Here is a 7,849-nt window from a genome sequence, read left to right as displayed (position 1 = left end):
TCATGGGTTAAGTGAGTGATTTAGGGGATTTGGTGGTAGTAAATCAATGCATTAATTAGTGAAATCTATAAGATTTAGTAGGTAGATTTTGTGAAGTGACTCATGCGACATGACGACTTTGGTGAAACGCGCGATTAAAACCATGCTTGAGTAGCCAAAAATGATCGTCCGATTTTACTTTACGGTTGGAACTTCGAATTTCGGCATTCCGAGTGAAAATATTTTAGAAAATAGTTATGGACCAACTCAGGGTCTATCTTGACTTGAAATGTGATTATGAAGCCAACGGCGCGATCGGAATTCGATTCCGAGTTACGGAACTCAAAAACCACTTTTTGAGCCGTACCGAATGAGATTCGACCCCGACAGCGGTCTGAAACCGTTTGTCTCCGAAAATCATGAAAATTTGCCACCAAATTGGAAATAGAATTACAAGACTAAAACTCAACTAGAGTTTCGTCTAATTCTTTATCTAAAATTCCCAGAAATTCATTTTCGAAAATATAATTAATAAAAATATTAATAAAAACATATATTTTCAAAGTAGTAAAATTTGCGGTATTACAACCCTCCCCATAGTTGCAGATTCTGCACAACAACAAAATTGAAATGGAGAATATGAATATAAGAATGTGAAGACAATAAAAAATATAACAAACATATGGCCACAATTTATTGTAAAAGACACACTATAAATATAAGAAAAATATATAGAGTATAAAATATAAGAAATAGGAGTTAGACTCCTCTCCATTAATGGAGAGGCAAGTTAGTGAGAAATACACTAAAAACTCAATATACAATGACATTTATAACCTTTACTTTTCATTGAAATTATAACTTTGGCCATAAAAATACACTACAAAGTATAACTTGTCTCTCAATTAATGGAGAAAAGTCTTACTCAAGAAATAGATGTATACTATATGTTGTATTTGAGACCTTTGTATTTGAAGGCAATGAGTGAAAAAATGTTGTAGTCAAAAGATATATTTCAAAAATCATGGTATGGTTACATATATTTATATTCCAAAAACATCATATTTGTTGACCACATATCATCAAATTTATTATATTGATTATACATCACCCTATATTAAAAAAGAAATAAGGGGGTTACAATTTAAAAAAAAAATGAAGTTCGTTTTATGATCTTTTACTCTTAAAATATATTATATTAATTGTAGGTCTTCATATTTGAAAATGATGACAGAACAAAAGTTGTGTACATATATTCATATTCCCAAAATATCATAATTTTTACCCGCATATCATTTCTTTTATTATATTGAATATACATCATCCTATTTTAAAAGAGAAATAAGGGAGTTACAAATAAAAATAAAAATTGAAGTTCATTCTCTGTTCTTTTACTCTGAAAATATTAATTCTTAAAATATGTAATATTATTTGTAGGCCTTCATATTTGTAGATGATGAAAGGGAAAATATTGTGTACATAATATATTTCAAAAAACATCATAAGGTTACATATATTGATATTCCTAAAATATCATAATTATTGCCTACACATTATCACATTTATTTACATCATCTTATTTTAAAAGACACGGGAAGTTACATTTTAAATTCTTTTTTCAAGTTCATCCTATACTCTATTATTACTCTTAAAAAGTTAAAATATCTTATATTGATATTTTTATAACAATTTTTTTATTACTTTAATTAAATTAAGAATGAAAAAAAAAGTCATTAAATTTGTCAATACTTCTATCATAATTACCAAAGCTATCAATTGCCAATGGAACTCTTGAAGACCTATTATGTCATTGGAATATATATTTTGAATTTTGAATAAATGATATACGAAATAAATAATCAAGTAGATTTTGAATTTATATAATTGGAATGTAGATTTTTAATGTTGAAGGTGTTGATGTGATTTTTGTTTTGATATTCTTCTTGGTTATACATGATGTTTAAAGTAGGATTGATTTGTGATATTGTGTTCAAATGAATAGATTTAGAGTTATGCTTACGGTTATATTCACAAAGAATAAAGATCATAAAAAACAAATTCCATATATTATAATTGTGGTCCCATTTATAAATGAATGTAAGCATAACTCTAATAAAAATAAAGGAAAAAGAAATAATTCAAGAAGTATCATTCAGTCTTCATATATTTTGCCACTTTTGTAGATGACAACTGTGTGGAATTTAGATGTGGGTCTTCTTTCTGTTCAAGGTATATATCAGCTAACATTTTTTGGGCTAGAGTCAAAACTGGTTGGACGTCTAGATCATGATCGGCAGTTATAGAATTAGTAGCATTAGATTTTCCTTTTGTATTATCCAATGTGTCGGCTGATTAAAATAATATGTCATATAAAGGAAGAAATATTATATATACATATTTATGCAAATGAATTTTTTACCTCTCCCAATAGAATGTGGTCCTTTATGGACTTTATGATTAGTGGATCATCGGCAAACCTTATGACAGAGAACTGGTTGTAAGATGGTTGCACTTTCACTCTCAATGTCATTGTCCTTGCCAACGTCATATCAAGACTTAAGGGGAATGATTTTGGATCATCTTCACCTTCCTATAAAGACATATATCACAATTGTAAGTAATTAAATTTTGTGGATACAGAGGAATATTGTTAAGAGGATAAAATTCAATTACTTCAATCATTTGATTTTTAAGGTCTTCTGCACTAATGCCAATTATCTCAAAACATTGGTGATCCTAGAAGACAAATTTTCGGCTGCCATTTTTGTCAACAACTTTCATGTCCAATTTATACCTTTATAGAAAGGAAACAACTTGAATTAAATATATACATAGAAAATATAGTTAAAGAAGTACTAAAAAAATATTAAATATGAAATATTTTATTAATGTATGTTGACCTTGGGATGGACTTTTCATTATAATTTCCACATTTGCACGTGAAAGGGTCATCTCTTATTTCAGTTCTTCTAGTGCACTTCATACATCGTTTATAATATCAACCATGTTTTCCAATGACAAACGTAGTTGTTGTCCACAAAGTGATGCAAGTTATTTCCTAGAGAAATGAATTGAGTGAGATAAATATATGTATTTTAAAGTAATAAATAATATGTATTTTATAATAATGAAATAATAAAAGGAATGTTATTATGGTTATTAATGCTAATAATAACCTTGTTGGTATTTTGAAATTTTGAAATAGCCTTAATGAACATTCAATCATTGTGTCATTAATGCAATGTTCTTGATTCCCACAAAATTTGATAATAGAATTATTATAAGAATTACAGTTATTGTTATTAATGCTAATAACACACTCGTTGGTAACACGTTTCTCGTTACCTAGCTTTTTAATTGTTGAAAAGAATATGTGAAATTTACACCATGAAGAAATTGTATATACCACAAATTGGTAATAATGAAATAATAAAAGGAACGTTATTATTGTTATTAAGGCTAATAATAATCTCATTGGTATTTTGAAATAGTCTTAATGAACATTCAATCATTGTGTCATTAATGTAATACTCCTGATTCCCACAAAAATTGATAATATAATTATTATAAGAATTACAGTTATTGTTATTAATGTTAATAACACACTCGTTGGTAACACGTTTCTCGTTACCTAGCTTTTTAATTTCGTGGGTTACCTATAAATTAGGCATTAAATTTGAAACTGACTTATTCTCTTGGCCGTTGCCAAATGAGGAAAACGGATTAACATCTCCCAATTTAATGTCATTAATGTTGACATATTATTCCTAGAGAATCTTCTACTTCTTTCTAGTAACAGTCAACTATTTTTCTTGAGAATATTAACAACTTTTGTTTTATTTTATGAATTTAATGTTTTTAGTATGCTGAAAATTATTAATAGTTACATAATGTTTAATTGTTTTTGAAATAATTTTTTTAATAATGAATAATAAAAAGGAACATTACAATTATTTTTTTAATAATATATATATAATTTTCGTTACAATAAAAAGCATCCTAATGAAGATTATAATTACACTCAAATAGTATTAGTAACTTCTAATTATTGTAACTAAATCAGGTGTATTTTCTCTTCTACAAATGTTGAAACAAATACCATAACATATTCATAATTCAAGTGAGAATAATAAACACATAATAAAAAATATATTACTCTTGTACACTTATATAAAAAATTGCAAAGACAATAACTGAAAGAATTGAAAATTATACATTGAGAGTTAAAGATGATAGATTTGTTGAATAAAATATGTGAAATTTATATGGTGAAGAAAGTATATCTACCACGAATGAAGAAAAACTTGAAAGAGAATAAAAATAAAATCAAACCCGTGATTTGGTTTGAGATTTGAAGATGGTAAATTTGGTGAAGACAATTCGAAAAAGTGAGAAATAGTATGAAGTATATATATGTGTGAACATTATATGATTATCTACCAACAAATACAATAATTAAAAAAATAGAAAGTCATACATGTGAGTGAGTTTGAGAGTTGAAGATGATAGATTTGTTGAATAAAATATGTGAAATTTATATGATAAAAAAATTATATCTATCACAAATGAAGAAAATATTGAAAGAGAATAAAAATGAAATCATACCTGATTTGGTTTGAGATTTGAAGATGGGAAATTTGGTGAAGTCAAATTGAAAAAGTGAGAAATGATATAGAGAAGTGAGAAATGATATAGTGGCAGCAAGGTGTTGAAGATGAAAGATGTTGTTGAAAAGAATATGTGAAATTTAAACCATGAAGAAATTGTATATACCACAAATGAAGAGTGAAAATTATATTTACACAAATGAAAAATGTCATTTTAATAATTCTAGCAATCCTTCATATTGAAAAAAATGTCATTTACTTTGTACACTTGTCACAAATGTAGAGTGTCTAGTTTTGTCATTTCAACAACACTTTTTGTTTCTTATATATATATATAGATAGCAGATTTATTAGAACCTGCTATTTAAAGTTTATAAATAAAAAACTTTATGATAGATGCAAATGTGTGAAGTTTGAGAATGTTGTTAAGAATCATATATGATATATGGTTGGAATTTGGATGAGTGTGAAATCAAAAAAACTCTCAAGTCTTATAGAAGATAATTTTGAAAGAAAACAACTCTCAAGTCGTCCCACATTGGAGAGATGAGAAACATGGAAAAAATCTCATGTTATAAATAGAAGTCTCTTATCTTCATATTTTTTTCCCCCAAGTTTAATACGCTTTCATTCAACTTTTTCTTTTTCCCTCGTATTTTCTGCCGACGCATTTCCGGCAAACTTCTCTCACCTTCTTTCTGTGGTACTAAGAATTGAAACACGTAGCCATATTCTGGACATTTCAAGACTTGACACTAGTAGGTAGTATTGAGGGAAAAAAATTGACACATGTAGTAATATTCGGGGCATTTCAAGAAGTGATAATGTTAGTCAATATTGTGGGAAAAGGATTAGCACATGTAGTCATATTGTGGGAATTTCGAGAATGAACATTGTTAGCCTTATTGTGGGGATTTCGAGAATTGGCACTGGTAGCCATATTGTGGTGGGTGTATTCGAGATTGGTTCTTACATTGCAGTAAAAATTCGATAACAGAGATATATGCTGTTTTATCTTGAGAATTGTGTGGTTGATAGTCTGCTTGCACATTGCTGGCAGTGCGACGAAACTTCTTAAAGAGAGCGGCCTAGTCGTGACTCAGCCAATAGATACTATTTCGTGTCATTTAGAATTGTTGCAAGCTACTATAACATCATATATTATAAATTTATTTGGTAAATTATCACAATTGAGGATTTTTAATTCCTATTGCATTTTCATAAATTTACAACCATTATACCAACAATATGTTATTCTAATGATATAAGGTCTCGCTAGATTCTCAAAAAGTCCAAAATGTTAATAATTGATTTATGTGATCGACACTTATTAGGATGGACAATCACACATCTCGAAAGAGATTAGTTTGTGACCCGTATGATCGGGGTATTGGTAAAATAAAATCATTTTATATTAAATACTTCCTTTCAACTCTATATACTAATAAATATATAAAGTGCCATGCTTTGTTAGTTTGGTAAATGGTAGAAAAGATCAATCCATTTCATTTTCATCAACTCTTAATATATTGTGGAACCCAATTCCATATTGGTTCCACCATTAGTCAGATAGATTGGTGATGAATCCTGGCAATAAATGCTTATGAAAACAAGAGATTGAAACGACTAATCTTATTTCCTTTAAGCATTTGGCCCATGAATCATGCATTGGTTTGCTTAGTAAGAGAAGAATCAAATCCTCCCCGATCATAGGAAAACATGATCCTCGAATCTGAACTTTATTTACATCTGTATTAAGCAGATCTGTCTAGATGATTTAAGTGAAAGTTTAATATCGATATAAGGTTGAAAATAATTAAACATGGCTTTTACAAAAAAATGATAGGCAAAGATGTTGAGATCAGACTTACTTATGTATAGGTGGTTTATTATAAATATGTATAGTATAAAAGTTTATAAATAGTGTATTTACCATTTTTTTAGTACTACCAAGAGTATTCTTTCACTTTTTATATAAGGAACTAATCACTTTTGGAATTCATTTACTATTTATTTAGATTAGTTTTATTTAAGGATAGATGATAAAATGACTAATAGATTATATAATAGTATAAAAAACTTTTATACTCTTGATACATATTTTTTTTCCTCTTATTTTTTATGTTGTTACGATAAAGTTGATACACATGAAATGTGATATGATAAAATTTGGAACTGGGTAGCTAGGCTAAATAATAAAACCATGTAATAACTACGGTCATTGTTGGTTGAACATAATAACTATTTCTTATATTGAACTTGACTCTCTCGTGGAACACGTTACTCTGAAGTCAGATACAGTAAAACAGTAAAAGATATTGTCCATAGGGTATTACATTCCAAAGAAGCTAAAACCCATCATAGCTTATTGCATACTTCAACCCAACAAGAACAAATTATCCTTCCCAGTCCAGCTCATATAGATTCAGTGATGTGATTCTCAAGAAGTTCACAAGCCCCACCATAAAATAAGTACTGTACTTTATTAAAGTAGTATTATTTATTCTACTCTTAAAATTGGCCTTGGATCTTTGGAAGGGGGCATTGCAATGTAAACTAACATAAGGACGGGAATATTTTCCAAAACTAGCTACTCTAGCTCACATTTTATTTGGTTAAGTTTTTAAAGTCTAGATCAAAAGCAACTGGTTCATCATAGATGGCTAATCGAAATCTACAACTTATCAATTCTACCACATTTTCAATTATATAATAATCTAGTATAGTGAAACTTAATAGATACTTCTTGTGTTCGAGTTCTTGAAAATGCTATTTGATAAGGAGAGCTTAGCATGCCAATAACATATGAAGGATAATTTATGCAGCCTATAATTTATGTAAGTATAAATACTAATAAATCTAATTTATCAATTTGTCTCAAACTATATAGTATCAACAAAACGCTAGCTTAGTAGTGTGAGATCAGATAAACTAAAAAATCAAATATTCGATTCTAGTGAAAAGATATCATGAGTTATATAAAAAGTACCGACCCACCTCAGTCCTCACTCATTTTGCCCACTGTCCCACTGAATAGTTAAGAAAGAGGAGATGCATATGGATAGGGGTCACAAGGGACTGGAATAAGGGGAATCTATGCAGAGGGAAGGCTGTCCATAAGCACGTTCCTTTCCTTGATGCCCCAAAATAACCCCAGCTATTTCCAGGCACTCTCTTTATTAAATTCACTCAACAAACAAAGTGTTTTTGTTTTGTTTGTAAAAAGAGGCACAAAAAATCAGATGAACAATATCATGCATTAA

The 7,849-nt window shown here is 28.7% G+C and overlaps 1 long non-coding RNA gene across 1 annotated transcript in view; it reads right to left on the bottom strand.

Annotated features, from left to right (window-relative positions):
- LOC109325715 overlaps positions 1–7,849 on the bottom strand; it is a 24,063-nt gene that overhangs the window by 4,831 nt on the left and 11,383 nt on the right. Inside the window, exon 2 of the long non-coding RNA XR_002105180.1 lies at positions 3,667–3,673. This is a non-coding gene — a long non-coding RNA (uncharacterized LOC109325715). The remainder of the gene's footprint in view (positions 1–3,666; positions 3,674–7,849) is intronic.

Source organism: Lupinus angustifolius, chromosome LG13, assembly GCF_001865875.1.
Source record: "Lupinus angustifolius cultivar Tanjil chromosome LG13, LupAngTanjil_v1.0, whole genome shotgun sequence".
Classification (NCBI taxonomy): Eukaryota; Viridiplantae; Streptophyta; class Magnoliopsida; order Fabales; family Fabaceae; genus Lupinus; species Lupinus angustifolius.
The sequence above is the reverse complement of the archived record's forward strand: the minus strand, read 5'-3'. Positions and strand labels throughout refer to the sequence as shown.